The following is a 16,753-nucleotide window of genomic DNA, read 5'->3' as shown; positions in this document are numbered from 1 at the left end:
CGTGCATCCATTAATGCTACAGTCGACACAATACTGAATATAAATAGCATGTCCAAACTAGGGATCGACCGATATCGATTTTTTAGGGCCGATACCGATAATCTGTGGAGGTTAGGGCCGATAGCTGATAACTTATACCGGATAATTGCCGATACCGATAATGCCCAAAATCGTGAATATCGGCCGATAATATCGGCCAAACCGATAATCGGTCGATCCCTAGTCCAAACAGTCTATACTACAAAATAACTCATGATCAGTTAGCAGCTTGATACTGTCCCAATACGTCTGTGCCATTCCGATGTGTCCCCCATACTGCTTGCAACCAGGAAAACTTCTCTATTAGGCTGGGTTCACACCACGTTTTGTTCAATACGGCTCATACAAACATGTACATATGCATTTATGTTTTTTAGCAGAAATAATAATAGCAGATTGATTTCAAAATGGAAATATTTATAATAATAATTGATATAGCAATAAGTAATGATAGTAATGTTGTATTTAAATTTATACAGTGTATTTCATAGGGGTTAAGTACCTGCGGCATTCGTGCAGGCTGGGTCGTCCAGCGCATCTGTGATTACATGCACTGTGTTGGCAGGGGGAGAACTGGTTAAGGCTTGGTTCACACCACGTTTTGTTAAATACGGCTCCCGTATACGGCTGGGAGGAGGGGGCGGGGCTTAATCGCGGTGCCAGCACTCAGCCGTATTCGGGAACCATATTTAATGTATGTCTATGAGCCGACCGGAGTGAACCGCAGCCTCCGGTCGGCTTAGTTTTCGGCCGTATGCGGTTTCCCGACCGCAGGCAAAAACGTGGTCGACCACGTTTTTGCCTGCGGTCGGGAAACCGCATACGGCCGAAAAAGCTGAGTGCGGGCGCCGCGATTAAGCCCCAACCCCCTCCTCCCAGCCGTATACGGGAGCCGTATTTAACAAAACGTGGTGTGAACCAAGCCTTAACCAGTTCTCCCCCTGCCAACACAGTGCATGTAATCACAGATGCGCTGGACGACCCAGCCTGCACGAATGCCGCAGGTACTTAACCCCTATGAAATACACTGTATAAATTTAAATACAACATTACTATCATTACTTATTGCTATATCAATTATTATTATAAATATTTCCATTTTGAAATCAATCTGCTATTATTATTTCTGCTACAAAACATAAATGCATATGTACATGTTTGTATGACAATTTCCATGCTTCCTGTTTGACGGTGATGTCAATCCCCCTTGAACAAACCCGCGCTTTTTAAATATTTAAGTTTCTACAATGTGACGTCATCCGAGACCTGACGAAGCGAGGGCCCAATCGCAAAACGCGTTGTCTATTTTATGCTTTAATATACCAATAAACCTTTTTGGATATATTCCTCCTGCCCTCCGTGCATTTGTTGCAGGGCAGCTCCTCTGATGTGCCGGACCATGATCCCAACCAGTGAGTGGAATACCCTGAACTACTCTCCATACACTATACTGCCTGACTGACATCATAGATGACCTGGAAAGGACACAAGGCTGCCACGAGGACTTTACCTGAGTGAATACACTCATCAATGCATTTAACAGTGTTGTGCCTGCAGCGCAACACTAAGAGGTGAGTGTGCAATCTCACCACCCTTTGCTCCTTTTGAATAGTTTCAAGCTTTCTATTCCATCACTATTTTTACTGGAAATTGCTGCACTTTTTTTATGTTCTTTATTCCATATATGTTCCCCAATGTTTCAGAATATGTCAGTACTATTTGTCGGCCCTGTCATTTGCATGGCAAAAAAACAATACGCCACATTAGTAAGTTACACAATAAAAAAGTTAAATCCAAACCGCAACTTATACAACTTAAAATAAATAATATGCTCCTTGAAATAGTGTTCCATGTAAGTAGCCACACTGTTTAGATGCAATTAATTCTGTGTCGTGGTCCAAGTCAAATCATGGGCATAGGATACTACAAAATGACTATGGTTGCTTACATTGAAAATAATTCTAGATATATTTATGTATTTCCACTTTTAAACTATTTTATACATGCTATATTTTTGTGTTCTATTCATTTTTATGTGTTATACTTCATATGGAGGGTATCAGGTTTTTCTCCCTATCTCGTGCCACATCCTACTCTCTTCATGTTGCGCCTGGATGGTGTCACCGTGGCAACCCGGACACGGGATTCTCTGCCATCCATTTGTCACCAATTGTCCTGGTTTTGTTTGGCCTTGTGTGTGTGCGTTCAGTTGTGTCAGGAGAGGCGAGCTGAGCAATAGGAGTTGGCTTAATAGGCTGTGGATCCCTACTGTGGGGAAACTGGGAACTGTCTATGGGGAGATCCTTGGGCCTCCGCTAGTGACTTAATCTGCCTGTCTACCACAAGGCTGGTGGGAGGAAGCCATCCATCTATACAATCTGGATGCAACACAACATTATTTCAGCTTTGTCTGCCAGGAACGTGGCATTGCTTATGGACTGCTACTTCCTTTTTTCCCCTTTTGGCCTATTTTGTATATCTGTGATAAAAATAAAAAAAAATATGATTATATGATTATAAGGAGTACATTTGTGGGTTTTTCGGAATTGAAAACCCTTTGGAGTAATCAAATTAAGTATCCTTGTGCCTTAGGGGAAATAAATGAAAAACTCATTTACCACAATCACAGTTTTTTGCTGATTTTTTTTCCTATGGAAATTTAAGGGCAGACGGTATTATGTGGAGAACTGATATATGTTGTGTTACAGTATATAGAACGTTCACAGAACATAAAACACATTCGTACAAATGATCAAGATATTTCACATGAGAACATTCTTTGCTGATTTTCTTTTTACACTTTTACATAATATATTTAATATTAGCTGCCCAATTACTACTTCATATGGATTTTAGTATAACTGTCTTAAACCTAACTTTATACTTATAAAATCAAAGCATAAAAGAAGATATTTTTTAATTTTGAATATACCAGATGTAAGTGTAGTACCATATGGGCACTAACGTGAAAATAAATATTAGCAATATTAGACCCTAATCTAATTCACTATAAGGGTATGTTCACACGCCAGAATTTTTTTGTGCGGAATTCCGGGGACAAATTCCGCCAGATATTGTGCCGTAATTTACTGTACATTAATTTCAATGGGATTCAGCTGTCCCATTAAAATAGCAAAATTTCCATGGTAGGCATTCCACGGAAATTCCACTTTATGCATTCTGCAGAAATATATATTATATATATTATTTTTTGAGGCATTCCACAAAAAAGTCCAACAAAATTCTGGCAGAATTTCACAATCCCATTCAGCAAGCTTTGTTGAACGTAATTTTTGCAGAATTCCAGAAATTCTACTGTGTGAACATAGCTTTAATAAAAGGGAAAAATGGAGAAAAGCCATACAATTTCTTGGAGGCATTGTTCTGTCCTCCTCTCCAGTGCTACAATCTGTCAGTATTAGGTGGGAATAAAAATGTTAGGCTAAGGCTTCAAAGGATTTTTTTTTTTTTTCTGCCTGACCACGGTGCTCTCTGCTGAGACTTATGTCCATTTTAGGAACTGTCCAGAGTAGGAGCAAATCCCCATAGAAAACCTCTCCTGCTCTGGACAGTTCCTGACATGGACAGAGGTGTCAGCAGAGAGCACTGTGGTCAGACAGAAAGGAAATTCAAAAAGAAAAGAACTTCCTGTGGAGCATACAGCATCTGATAAGTACTGGAAGAATTAAGATTTTTTAATATAAGTAATTTACAAATTTGTTTAACTTTCTGGCACCAGTTCGTTTGAATTTTTTTTTTCCAGTGGAGTACCCCTTTAAGGCTATGTTCACATGTGTATTGGACACTGTCATAGATTGTCAAATTTAACATGCTGCACAGCAAGTCTTTTTTGTCAAAATTATGGAACACTTGACTGAAAACCCATAGACCCAACTATAAGTCATTGAGATATGTCAAGCATTGGTGGTATCTATATGAGGATCAGACACTAGGGATTATAACAGAATCCATGATGCATATGTGAACAAAGCCATAGCTCTTAATAGGCTGTATGTACATAGAAGCAACCAAAATGCTTTGGGGCACAATCACTTTTAATGCTCTTCCAAAGCATATAGATGTTTATGTAGGTTTTCTACAGCTTCTATATAATGTCAGGATTATAAAGGGCTGTTCACAAAGATCTTGCTAAACATAAAATGCCTGAAAAAAGTATTGACATGTTCTGTTTGACATACCCATAGACTTTTACTGGAAAAATACACATGCACAAAAATGCATACTTGTCACCACATTTTGCTTGTTAACATCTATATAATTGGTAGAGAATACTACAGTTTCTGTGCTTTAAGAAAACATATACAAGATGCATAAGTTAAAAAGGAAGTAATAAGAATTTACCTGCACTGATGACAGGTCCTGGTTTTGTACTTGTAGCTATGTCAGTCTTTATGTAATTTTTTTGCTTTGTAATGATGCGTTCTCATTGGTTGAGATGGTCCAAACTAAATGCTTCCCTGTGAATTAACAGGTACATGTTAACATTAAAGATAGATAGATGGATGGATGGATGGATAACTAGAAACAGTGATGATCTTATGGTTGCACTTTTACTGCTCTACATTTCCTTCTTTGCAGATTATACTTCTAGCATAGTATCCAACAATAAAAGGCTCAAGGATGCTCTCTGGCAGACATAAGTAATCAGCTTTCACAGATCAAGGCAGCTGTCCTCGTCTGGCACCATATCTTATGTCCCTGATTCACGGGTGTGCAGCCACATGGTCCAAACTGATGAGGCACAGACCTAATGGGCAGATGGCACCAGGGTGTGTGGGAATTCCTCCTACTAACGGAAACTCATCTTAACTCTCCCCTAATGGGACATCTGCTCTTTCCTCTATGGTAGCACAGACTAGGATCTGGGTTATCAGCCATCTCATGGAACTAGAAAAGGCTCGCTCTCCATATCGGATCATGCAAGGACATTCATCGTTCTTAACAGTTTGGTGCAAAATATAACTATTGAGAAAACTGGCAGAAAAATGCACCAGTGTGGTTTCGATGGATTGGTTAGCTCATTACAAACTAAAACTAGACTGGAGCAGGTTTTGAGGATACCATTTCAATAGACAATGAGATGATAAAGGAGCTCGGACAGTCTCTATTGACTTATAATGGAGTTCATCAGATTTCCGTCAGGGTTTCCAGCATTGTTGACAGCAAAACCTTTGCTGCAGACTTTGTTACTCTTGCCATAATAAATACTGGAATCTCTCATGGAAAGAGCGTAATCTAAATGTCCACAGACCTTTCCTGTCTCTCACACTCATAGGACAGTGAACAACCCCCCTATTGGTGACAATGAAAAGCAACAAGGCCTTGGCCTAGGAGAATTAAAGGGGTTTCCCTAAGGATAGGGGATAAGTTTGAGATCGTGCGGGGGGGGGGGGGGGGGGGTCCGACCGCTGGGGCCCCTCCGCGATCTCCTGTACAGGGCCCCAGTAGCCCGTGGGAAGAGGGCGAGTTGACCACCGCATGAAGCGGTGGCTGACACGCCCCCTAAATACAACTCTATGGCAGAGCAGGAGCGCTGCTTTCAGCAATCTCTGGCTCTGCCATAGCGATGTATTGAGGGTGCTCTGGTCGACGCCTGCTATCTGTCCAGCGAGCCGGGGCCCCATACAGGAGATCGCAGGGGGGGGGGGGCCAACGGTCGGACCCCCCGTGATCTGAAACTTATCCCCTATCCTTAGGATAGGGGATACGTTTTTCAGCACTGAACCCTTTAAGTTAGCCCATATCCACAGGATAGGGGATATTAAGCAGATTGGCAAGGGTCCCAGCAGACGGACCCACACCTATTACAAAAATGAAGACATATTTGTCCCCGGAATGACTAGCGAGTACACTAAAATATGTTTAATGGTCCCACAGACAGAGATGAGTGCTTTCCTATTCCTTCTTCTACGTATTTATTTCTACAGTTTACTCTCCATTGGATATAAGAACCTGCACTCGGTTTACATCACGGTAGATCCGGTTGCGTTGCCAGCTCCCCCCATACCCAGTCTACCCAGATACAGTAATTGGCATATTATATCTCTAAATGCTGCGATTAAGCAATATGGCTGCAAAAAAATTTTATAATACAAATTATACTTAGAAAATAGAAAAGAAAATACCATGCTTCATATCGGAAAAAAAAATCCACTTTGTGTATATAATATCTGTTATAAAAATCACCCATGAATAACAGTTTTAGGCCAAAATCCCAGAACACTGCTAAAATATGAAAGTCCATCTTTCTTAACTTTCTGTATTGTAAACTTATGTCCCAGCTGACACAGATATATTACTCCGTACAATTACAACAATGGAAAAAATACATGAAAAGCCATTACACACTTCATTTGTCATAGCCGGAAATAATGATATTAATCCAGCCGTGGCTATCCCCCTGCGCTCATTGTGGACCCCCCTCTTTCCCAATACTTTCATATTAAGATGGTAAAAAATGCTAAACTAGCCGGGCCTTTCCACAGAGAGCCATATCCCGTCCTGGGATTATGCTAATCTTACATTCTTTTGCAAATCCGTCAGGAAAGTGAGTTCTCGGAATGCGGGTGTCGTGGTGGGGGTAATGTCAATTAACTATTAAGTTGATAAGCCAGGTTTTCTATATATATTAAAGTTACCATCATGCATAGTACGGTCAAACACAAGCATGTTGCGGACTTCTGGGCATTCAGTAATAGATTTGTCTTTATTCCCAACCCCATTTCAGACTATGGGTCTTGTAAACTGACCTCACTACTGAGACTTTCCATTATCAGCTGACAGATGATCTATAATCTTTAGGTCCATGTTCCCTTAGGGAATGCAATAAAGGGTCAGAAATGAGGGGGGGGGGGGGGGGGGGGGGAAGGTACTGAATTTTTCCAGAAATACTGCCACCCTTACTCATGGGCTTTGTCTGGTATTGCAGCTCAGTCTGAATGACAAGAATACTGCAATACTTGACACAAACCCTCCCTCCTAATGCCTATTAGATTGCATGTAGGGGTCCTAGCTCAAAATTAACAGGGGATTGCTAGAAATAAATAAATGATGCTCTATGATTAGCTAATAGAAAACAAGTCTTTATATTGTTCTTGTAACAGGGCCCTTCACTGTCTGTGTCCACCCTGAGCCCATATACAAGAGTAGCAGTGCTTCTGAAAAATAATACAGGCCATTTTGTCAAATCTCAGAAAGCAATGGATACACAAGTCTCCAACAGACGATTACAATGGGCACTGGTTTAGAATTCATCAACTGGGTTTGCTAATAAAGAGTTGGTCCTGGTCTCCTATTTGCCAAGCAAGGGCACTTCAAAACAAATTAGTAGTGTATCCCCTAGGGAAAAAAACTTTAGCTAATTTTGATACGTAACAGAATGGATGTTTATAGAAGGTGTTCTACAGGGGGTAGGAGAAGGGGTGTCGCCCAGATTCTGTCAGCATTGTAGAGGTAAAAAACAAATGAATCATTGACTTAAGTTCTCAAAACGTTTTCCCAATGGCCACTGGGAATATTTTCCTAAATGTCCCGTTTTGCATCTACGTACACCAGTTATATGCTGATGAACATCCCAGATGAGAGGAACAAATAACACATTTACGCAAGCCACATAAACACGCTGTTCCAGACCTTGCTGGACAGACAGAAATTTTGAAAAGTGTAACACAACTTTCTGTGCCAGAATAAAAGTAAAACCTATACTAAAGAGGAGAAATGAAAATGAATATGTAAGGGGACAGTGCGTACTGTTTAGAACAAAATAAAATGAATATCTATAGGGACTTAAAGAAAATATGTCACCTAGATTTTTTTGACTGATTAGAGCCAGATACATAAATATTTATTTTGCTCTGCTGTAAACAGCATTAAGAGATATGCTTTACAGTAGTTGCAAGGGCATAGGAGACAATAGACTGGAGAGGACCCCTATGACTTATATTGGAGAGTTTTCTAGACATGCTTTGTGACCTATGCAAATGTCATTGTGCAGGGATGGATTTAACTGTACTTCAGGGGCTGTAAAGCTAATATAGTTCATAATATAGTGTCTGTATGTAAGTTTGATGGCTGGTTGTTCAATTCTTATGTGATCTTTGCCCCGCTGTTTATTTTTAGCAGTGTTGTCTCTGGTTTTCCCAGGTTACAGTGTGGCCTGAGACATTACATCACTAGTCAGGTGGAGCCTGTCTGGGTGGACTGACCGCCGGGTGGGAGGGCTGCAGGGAATTGTAGTTTACAGCACAGCACGCATGGAGGGCAGCTAAGCTGCTGCAATGAGTGGGGTGGTTGATATGTGGGAGAAGGAAAATTGACCTCACACTTACAAGCAATAGATCCTGGGACTTGGATCCAAGGAGTTGGAGGGAGGGACTCCAACAGGAAATAGCCATTTCACAAAAAGAAAGCAGCGTTATTTTCTCACGAGAAAAGCTTTGATCTTTTCTAAGCATGTCCATATTATCAAATATGATTTATCAAAACCTGTAGAGAGGAAAATGATCAGTTTCTCATAGCGACCAATCAGATCACTTCTTTCACTTTCCAGAGGTTGATAAAAATTAAGGAAGCAATCTGATTGGTTGCTATGGGCAACTGGTCAACTTTCCCTCTCCACAGGCTTTGATAAATCTCCCCCTTTATCCACAGCCACCCCTCTGTCTAGGCTTCTGCTCACATCTTCATAAAAGCAAATAAGGTTGGTTTGACAGCTTCTATTCTTAGTAAACCCATGCTGGTTATCACTTGCAATACTATTACCCCCTATGTATTCCTGTATGAACGGTGGGAAGGTCCTTACCTGCCTCCTCTCCGTCCGATCAGTCCTCTGAAAGCGCAACTGTCATGAAATTGTCCCCTACTAAACTATTCCCAAAGCGACACAGTCGTTCACAATTAAATTTTAGCCATACCTTTTGCTGCTTTTAAGCAGCCTTGATAACGTGCGGGTGGCGATTTTTAAGAACAAGTGCTTGCTCCCGATGGCCCCAGCGCGCCTGCATAATGCTAGATTTTAGCAGCGTGCCGCTGTAAGAAGTAAGGAGAATGGGCACTGTTGTGTGCTGAGGGAGCGAGTGCTTGATTTAAAAACTCACCCGCATGTAAGAATGATCAGGGGCGCATGCGCTGGGACCTGTGTGTTAATCACACAGCGGTCTTAGTGCTGAGATACAGGGGATAGGCGTGGCGGCCGCGGGGCATAGCCACACCTATCCGACTGTTGCTGACATTATTAAAAAGCATTTTTTTATCCAGATAAAGGCTGCTAGAAATCCGCAAAAGGTATGGCTAAATTGTAATTGTAAACAACTTTGTCACCTTGGGAATGGTTTATGGGGGACAATTTCATGACAGTTGTGCCATCGCAGGCTAGAGCAGCAGCCATTGATCAATGCGGAGTCAAAGCTTCCTAGGTCTAAAACTGGCTCTAGTTGTCATCCAGCTTTTCACAGAAACAATATGACTGCACAGTTGTGTAGAGTTACATTCTTTCCTGTCCCTTCTAGTACTTTGGAACCTGTATGCCAATCTTCAGAGCAGTTCTGCCAATTTATTTATGAACTAAGAAGTCTCATCCTAGATGTCTCACCTGAAACATGTGATGGACTGCAGGTATGTCCCGTGCTGCTACTTACAGTAGAACCACACAATACTCATTCTCTAAGAGGTCACATTGTGGCTAAGACAGGCTAGACATCAATCACTCTATCTAAACATATTGCATATCTCTGCAGTCATCCATTTTCCAATAGAAAGTTCATCAATCACAATTCCTGAAAAAAATCTTTAACCTTATGGTCTTCGACTTGTGGCTTTTCAACTTTTGCAGCACTACAACTCCAAGCATACACTGACAGCTGCATGCTGGAAATTTAGTGTAGTGTTGCAGCAGCTAGAAAGCTAAAAGTATTGATTATTCTTCTACCAGCTACTACATGTCACACTGCCTCGGAATTCTTCTCCGCTACAAGGGGTGAGAAAACAACACCATGATCGGACACTAGGCAGCCTGATGAATGAATCTAGCTTTACAGTGAATTGCTCTAAAACATGTATTCTGTTTTTTAAACACACAGCTTTGACATTATGACTTTTAAATAACAAGAAGTAATCTAAAATAACATGATTTTGTATTTCTTACAGACCAAAAAAATATAACGAAAAATTTAAGAAAAACTGTGGTGCATTGAAGATGTTTTTTTTTTGGTTTCCCAATTAGCTTGGGGGGAAAAAATACCACAAACTAAGAGTCCCCAAATATTGTGCAAAGCAACAGTGGAGACATTTGTCAAAAACCTGAATGATGCACAAATCCATCTGTGAGGGAAGTGAAGCGTTCATCTGCTACTATTCCCCCTTATGGCACAGAACAGTCCTGGGGACATTTAATCAGACACCAAGTATTAGGAATCAGTCTTCTACGATGCACGCTCTGCCATCAATCCTCTCTGATTGGAGGTAATTTGCAGTATGCCTGACCGGACCCTTCAGCGGCTGCGGTATTAGGTCTGTAGGGGGCTGAAAAGTTTAATTACAACCCTGTGTCTGCCTTCTAATGTCTTCAATCATCAGAGCAGTAAGGGGATCCGCAGAGTGAGCCGTAATGAGAAATGCCAGAAACCTTCCCGTCTTTCCGACAGCTTAACCCTCCAGCAACAGGATACCTATCCCCCCGACAATGAACAGGATAACAAACCAGCAGAAGTAATAAGTGCTGTGCAAGAAATAAGGGGTTAATCTTCTCACCACAAATCATCAGTGCAGCATTTTTCTTAATATGAACCACACATGATGAACACCTATGACCTAGAACATGACAGGTATCACATCACATCTGACCCTCTCTCAGTTCCTGCCCAATAGATTGGTCTCCCCCAACTTCCCCTTCCATTAAAACACCATTTTCCAAAAACAGAAAACATGTTTTCTTCTCGGTAACTTATTCTTTTCAAAAATTCTCTGAATGACTTATTTCAGGTTTAGTCAATACCCTCATGTTCTAGCTCTGTCAACTCTTGAAAGACTCCCCAGATCTGTAAGTAAATGTCCTTTGCATAAAGCCCTGGCTCTACAGTTCACTGCATATCCCCTTTGCCTCCTCTCGGCCAATACTACTTGAGATTAAGACCTGGGTAACTTTAGACAAATTGGTTGATAGGGATGTTTTGCCTGTCAAACCGTATCAGGCTTTGGCTGTTAGATCGTCTTTTCCTAGCAACCAATGTGTTTCAAATAACTCTTTCTTTGAGCTATGAGCAGAGAATGGGCAGAGTTTTATACAAAAAAAAATTAAAAAGATGAGATTCAGCTCACCAACTTCTATGTGAACAGGTATCTGGACGGTCATATGTGTTGAAACATCGGAAAAGCTCGGATTGCAGAGAATAGGCCATATCCTATAGAAAGACTAAAATAAGGGAAAATGGGTTCCTCCAGGTCAATCAAAAGGGAAAATTGACCTTTTTCTGTATAACTTAGGTAATTTATCTCATGAATGACTCCTATTTGCTACTTTTGTAAGCATGATGTTTTCCAGGACAACTTAATTCATAGCTAAACATAGATATAAATATAATAGACTGGGAGCAGAAATAAGACACAAAATTCAAAGCTAAAAATCAAATTTAAAAACCTAACAAACCTTGACAAACACTAAAAACACCCTTAGGCTATGTTCACACAGGGGAATGTCCACATGGAAAATATTCATGCGGACATCCACCTGACAGCGGAGCGCCGACAGAACATGCCAGTGCTTAGGACTGTTTAGAAATGCGCCGTCTCAAAGACAACAATTCATTTCTGTGTGGAGTCCGCAGAAAGAATAGACATGTCTATTCTTTCTGCGGACACCAGAATTTGAACTTCTGCGCCAGATGTTTCCAGCATGGAAATTCAGCTATGTAAACAGTGCAGCAGAATCCTATTTAAATCAATGGGACTGTGCTGTTGCAGAATCTCCCTGCAGACTTTTCACGGAAATTTTCAGAGAACAAAAGGGTCAGGCAGTTAAAATCAAACATGCCCAATCATTTTTGGGATTCAGAAGACCACCATACGTATAAGACAGGTGGCGGATCTTGCTGGTGTCTGAGGGTTTGATGACTTTTGAGTAGGGATCGACCGATATCGATTTTTTTAGGGCAGATACCGTTAATCTGTGGAGGTTAGGGCCGATAGCCAATAATTTATACCAATATTCCGGTATAAGTTATCGGCTATTTACACCCCCCCCCCCCCCCCCCGGGGGGATGGGGGGTGCGCGGTGCGGTGGGGCGTTAGATGTGCGGTGGGGGGGGGGGGTGTCACGGTGCGTCGGGCGTGGGGGGCGTTCGTGGTGCGGCATTATCGTATTATCGGCAAGGTAATTGCCGATACCGATAACGCCCATAATCGTGAATATCGGCCGTGAATATTTCCATAGTAGAAGACAGAACGGTGATCCTCAAATTTTAGAATTATGGAGGCCCTGTGCTCTTGGGAACTTTCAGTGCAGCAGAATTTTTTCGTACCCTTCTCCAGATCTGTGCTTTCACACAATTCTGTCTCTGAGCTCTACAGGCAGTTTTTTCCATCTCATGGCTTGTTTTTGCTCCTATATACATTATCAGATGTGATACCTTATATCGACAGGGCTGTGTCTTTCCAAATCCTGTCCAATCAGATGAATTTACCACAGGTGACACCAATCAAAGTATAGAAACATCTCAATAATGATAAAGAGAAATGGGAGGAGCCAGAGCTATACTACAAGTGTCATAGCAAAGGGTATGAATGCTTATGTTCATGCAAACTTTTAGTTTTTCCTTTTTATTAAATAAGTAAAGATTTCTAAAATACTGTTTTCACATTATGGGGTACTGAGTGCAGACTAATGAGAGAAAACTTTAATTTTGAGAATTGTAGCACATAGCTGCAACATAAAAAAAATGTGGAAAGGGTTTGAAGACTTTTCGAACACATTGGCCAGCATTTATCATTGTAGTGTAAGTGAAGCATTTTTCTACACCTTTTTTGTGTGCTGGTAATGTGTATGAGCACCAGATTTATTAAATGGTCATGGAGCATTTGATACATTTTGTGCAGGTCACATTTTCTGAAATTTCACTCTTCACATACACCAAAAAGCTAAGCTAAGTTTGGGCTGGTGTAGATTTAGAGACTTTTCAGTGGCTTTGTGCTTTTTTCCGTGCCTTTTCACAAAAAGGCGCAGTTCATAAAACCCTTCCATATCATGTGTAATGCAAAAATCAGTGGATTGCAACTCAAAATCAGCAGAAATGTGTAAAACACATAAGACATAACACACAAAATACACATAAGACACAAAATACAGTCTAAAGACAATGATAGATGTCGGCCATTGAACGAGAGTCATGTCACTTATTTGCCACAGATTCAATTAAAGGAGATATCCAATAGTGAAAAATCTGAAAATAAGTACCTGCCACAGGTTAGACCTTGACTCCATGATGCCACCACACTTTTCATTATATGTCTAACCCATCCCGTTTGTATGCTATGCCACTGTGAAAATAGCTGCACTTCCTGGTTATGGAGCCTGAGCTCCCATCATCCTCTTCACTCTGAAAAAAATTACTTCCTCTCAAGTCTAATATAATGTACACCCCCCAAAGCCTGCCCATATCACGCCCTACTGTGCCATATTTCTGCCCTTCTTATTGCTCACCAATCACAGCACTCACATACTGAACCAATCACAGCACTCACATATTGAACCAATCACAGCACTCACATATTGAACCAATCACAGCACTCACATATTGAACCAATCACAGCACTCCTGCTTGAGCCTGAATGAGGACGTACACAGCTCCTCCCCTCCCCCTGCTCTGTTTACACAGGACCTAATTTATCATGGGGAGGTTTCAAGTTTGTATGGGGAAAGCACTGAGGCGGGGGGTGATGATTTCTATATGTGAGGAGACATATTACACTGCAGGGGCTGGTGGTGTATAAACTACAGGGAATAAATATCATACTGGAGATAATTTCTATGTGTGAGGGGGGGGGTACTCCTGAATGACACATGCTGGGAGTTGTAGTCCCTGTTATGTGTGTGTATGCCAGTGTTTCCCAACCAGGGAATGCTGGTAGTAGTAGTTTTGCAACATCTGGAGGCACCCTGGTTGGGAAACACTGGGGTAACATGATGTGTATGCTGAATAGGCTAGAACAGTGTTTCCCAACCAGTGTGCCTCCAGCTGTTGCAAATCTACAACTCCTAGCATGCCCAAAGTCTGTCAGGGCATGCTGGGAGTTGTAGTTTTGCAACAGATGGAGGCACACTGGTTTGGAAACACTAGTATAAACACACATAACAGGGACTACAACTCCCAGCATGTGTCATTCAGGAGTCCCCCCCCCCCCCTCACACATATAAATCATCCCCAGTATGATATTTTTTCCCCTGCAGTCTATCCATTCCCAGACCGTTATTATGTCTCCTCACACACGTCCTCCCTCCCCTCCCCCCATGCAAACCTGAAACCTCCCCATGATAAGTGAGGTCCTATGTAGACAGAGCTGGGGAGGGGAGGAGCTGTGTCAGTCCTCATTCTCCCCCTCACACTTCACCTGGCTTACAGCACCCACGTGACCAGGCTCAAGCAGGAGTGCTGTGATTGGTTCAATGTGTGAGTGCTGTGATTGGTTCAATGTGTGAGCGCTGTGATTGGTTCAATGTGTGAGCGCTGTGATTGGTGAGCACTCACATATTGAGAACTATGAGGAAAGGAATGACGAGCTGACCACGGGCTGTAGAAGAAGTGTAGGTCGAGATGCTGGATTATGCTGCTTCCTGTCTAGAGAGAAATCACTGAAAAAGGTAATTTCCATTCCAGATGGGTTATGTGAGTATATTACAAAGTTATATAACTTTTTAAACTGTTGCTAACTGTGTAGAATTTTTCACCATTGGACTACTCCTTTAAGAAAGTTTCAGATAAATATGGATAGGTTCTGGAAACCTCATTTACTTGAATTATAGGTAGACAGAGATTTCAAAGGGGAAACCAATTAAAAATCTGAGGGATTTTATCATAGCCTTACAAGTATATTTTCCTTTGCCGTACAATTGTAGGTCCCCCTAAGAGGAACTCCACACATCAATAGACACATGGTGGTGGCAGCATAGTGGCTAGTCCTATTTAGGCTTTCCCTCACCTAGGAAAACATGCTAAGCATATGCCCTGCCAGCCCAACCCATGCTTCTTTTCAACACTAGGGTCTCCATCTTGATCTCAATCTATTGCCATCCTATATGATATTCATACAAGAAATAAGTATTGCCATTATTAGAAATTTAGGAGATATTAGTGAATACAGATGGATTTCACAAAAACCATGGGTGTTTCCTTTAATTTTACTTAACAAAACGGTGACACATTTCTAGAAATGATATATTGACTTTAATGACACTTTAATAAACACGATGAGCTCAGAAGACTGTGATTTCCTCTGGAGCACAGAAAGACGTACACTTTGTTCCCATGTAATCCATCAGCCATTACATCTCCTCTAGTCACCGCCATAAAACACTCCTTGTCATCCCAGAAAATATCATTTATAGTCACTAAGAAACTGGGATGCCTATAGGGTCTTATACAGACTGCAATAAAACTTAGATTAAATATGTGCATGTACTGTATTGATCCCATACCACTGCATGGTAATAATGTTATTGCACTTTGCCTAAAATGATGGACAATGCAGTGTTACAATGGCCGGTCTTCCTTAAAGGAAATCTGTCATCAGTGTCACCTCCACTAACCTGTTGGTACAGACAGGTAGTGCATGTGACACTGATGACGATACTTACCTGGTCCAGTTCAGTGCGCTGTATCTTTTGCTCCGGGGCGTACTTGGAGCAAGGGCGGAGCTTAGTGATGTCATTGCTGATGTTTGCTAGCAGCGGGACCTAGCAGAGAACAGCAGTGGTGACTTCACTAAGCTCCACCCATGCTCCAATTTGGGCCAGGAGCTGAAGATATGGCGGAAGATTGCAGAAAATCCACCGCACGGAAGGGGAGTAAGTATTGTTGTCATCAGTGTAGCCTGCACTACCTGTCTGTACCGACAGGTTAGTGCAGGTGACATTGATGACAGATCTCCCTCAATCTTGCTTGACAAATATACAATATATTTACCCAGATTTACAAGGGTCAACCCAAGCTCAATGGGTCTGGCATTTGCCTAAGGTTAAAATTCACGTCACAATCAAAATTTATCCAAAGTTGAGAAGATGCATGACATTAGTTTCCATAGACGGATACTAAGTTATAGCCTGTATTATAAACCAGAGCTGCATTCACAATTCTGCTGGTTGCTACTGGAAACAGACAGGTTGACACACAATCGCAGCTGGGCTTCTGAAATGCAGAAGATCAGTTTTTTCCTACATAATTTTACAGTGAAGCTTGATCTACCCAGAATGCAAATGGGCAGAACAAGATGATCAGCTGATTGAGAGGATATTCACGGCTTGGATGTTCCCTTTTCCTATACCCCGCTCTTGCATCTAGCTGATATTTCCAAAGCAAACATTTTTAAAGACAAAAATAAGGCATTACATTACATAAGACATATTCCAAGGGAGGTCTTTTCAGAATCCCAACTTTTTGGCTAAAAAAGGAAGGTAGGCACAAGGAGGGTCTCTTACTTTAGAGAACCT

General features: G+C 41.5%; 1 protein-coding gene and 1 long non-coding RNA gene across 36 annotated transcripts in view; one reads left to right on the top strand and one right to left on the bottom strand.

Moving 5' to 3' along the window:
• The window catches only part of LOC130297741 (uncharacterized), a 29,058-nt gene extending 17,964 nt beyond the window's left edge, over positions 1-11,094 (top strand). Inside the window, exons 1-3 of one of the 2 annotated variants that reach the window (XR_008849665.1) lie at positions 8,467-8,758; positions 9,567-9,672; positions 10,204-11,094. This is a non-coding gene — a long non-coding RNA (uncharacterized LOC130297741). Of the gene's footprint in view, positions 1-8,466; positions 8,759-9,566; positions 9,673-10,203 lie in introns of those variants that run through there. The other variant, XR_008849666.1, reaches the window with a different exon arrangement.
• LOC130297737 (general transcription factor II-I repeat domain-containing protein 2-like) overlaps positions 1-16,753 on the bottom strand; it is a 1,987,867-nt gene that overhangs the window by 394,045 nt on the left and 1,577,069 nt on the right. For 32 of the 34 annotated variants that reach the window (XM_056550554.1, XM_056550557.1, XM_056550548.1 and 29 more), the window contains one exon: positions 4,402-4,517. The exons of 1 other annotated variant lie outside the window; for it this stretch is intronic. The gene's annotated coding sequence lies outside the window, so the exon portion shown is untranslated. Of the gene's footprint in view, positions 1-4,401; positions 4,518-13,587; positions 13,647-16,753 lie in introns of those variants that run through there. One more of the 34 variants, XM_056550572.1, reaches the window with a different exon arrangement.

This window comes from Hyla sarda, chromosome 13, assembly GCF_029499605.1.
Source record: "Hyla sarda isolate aHylSar1 chromosome 13, aHylSar1.hap1, whole genome shotgun sequence".
Classification (NCBI taxonomy): domain Eukaryota; kingdom Metazoa; phylum Chordata; class Amphibia; order Anura; family Hylidae; genus Hyla; species Hyla sarda.
The sequence above is the reverse complement of the archived record's forward strand: the minus strand, read 5'-3'. Positions and strand labels throughout refer to the sequence as shown.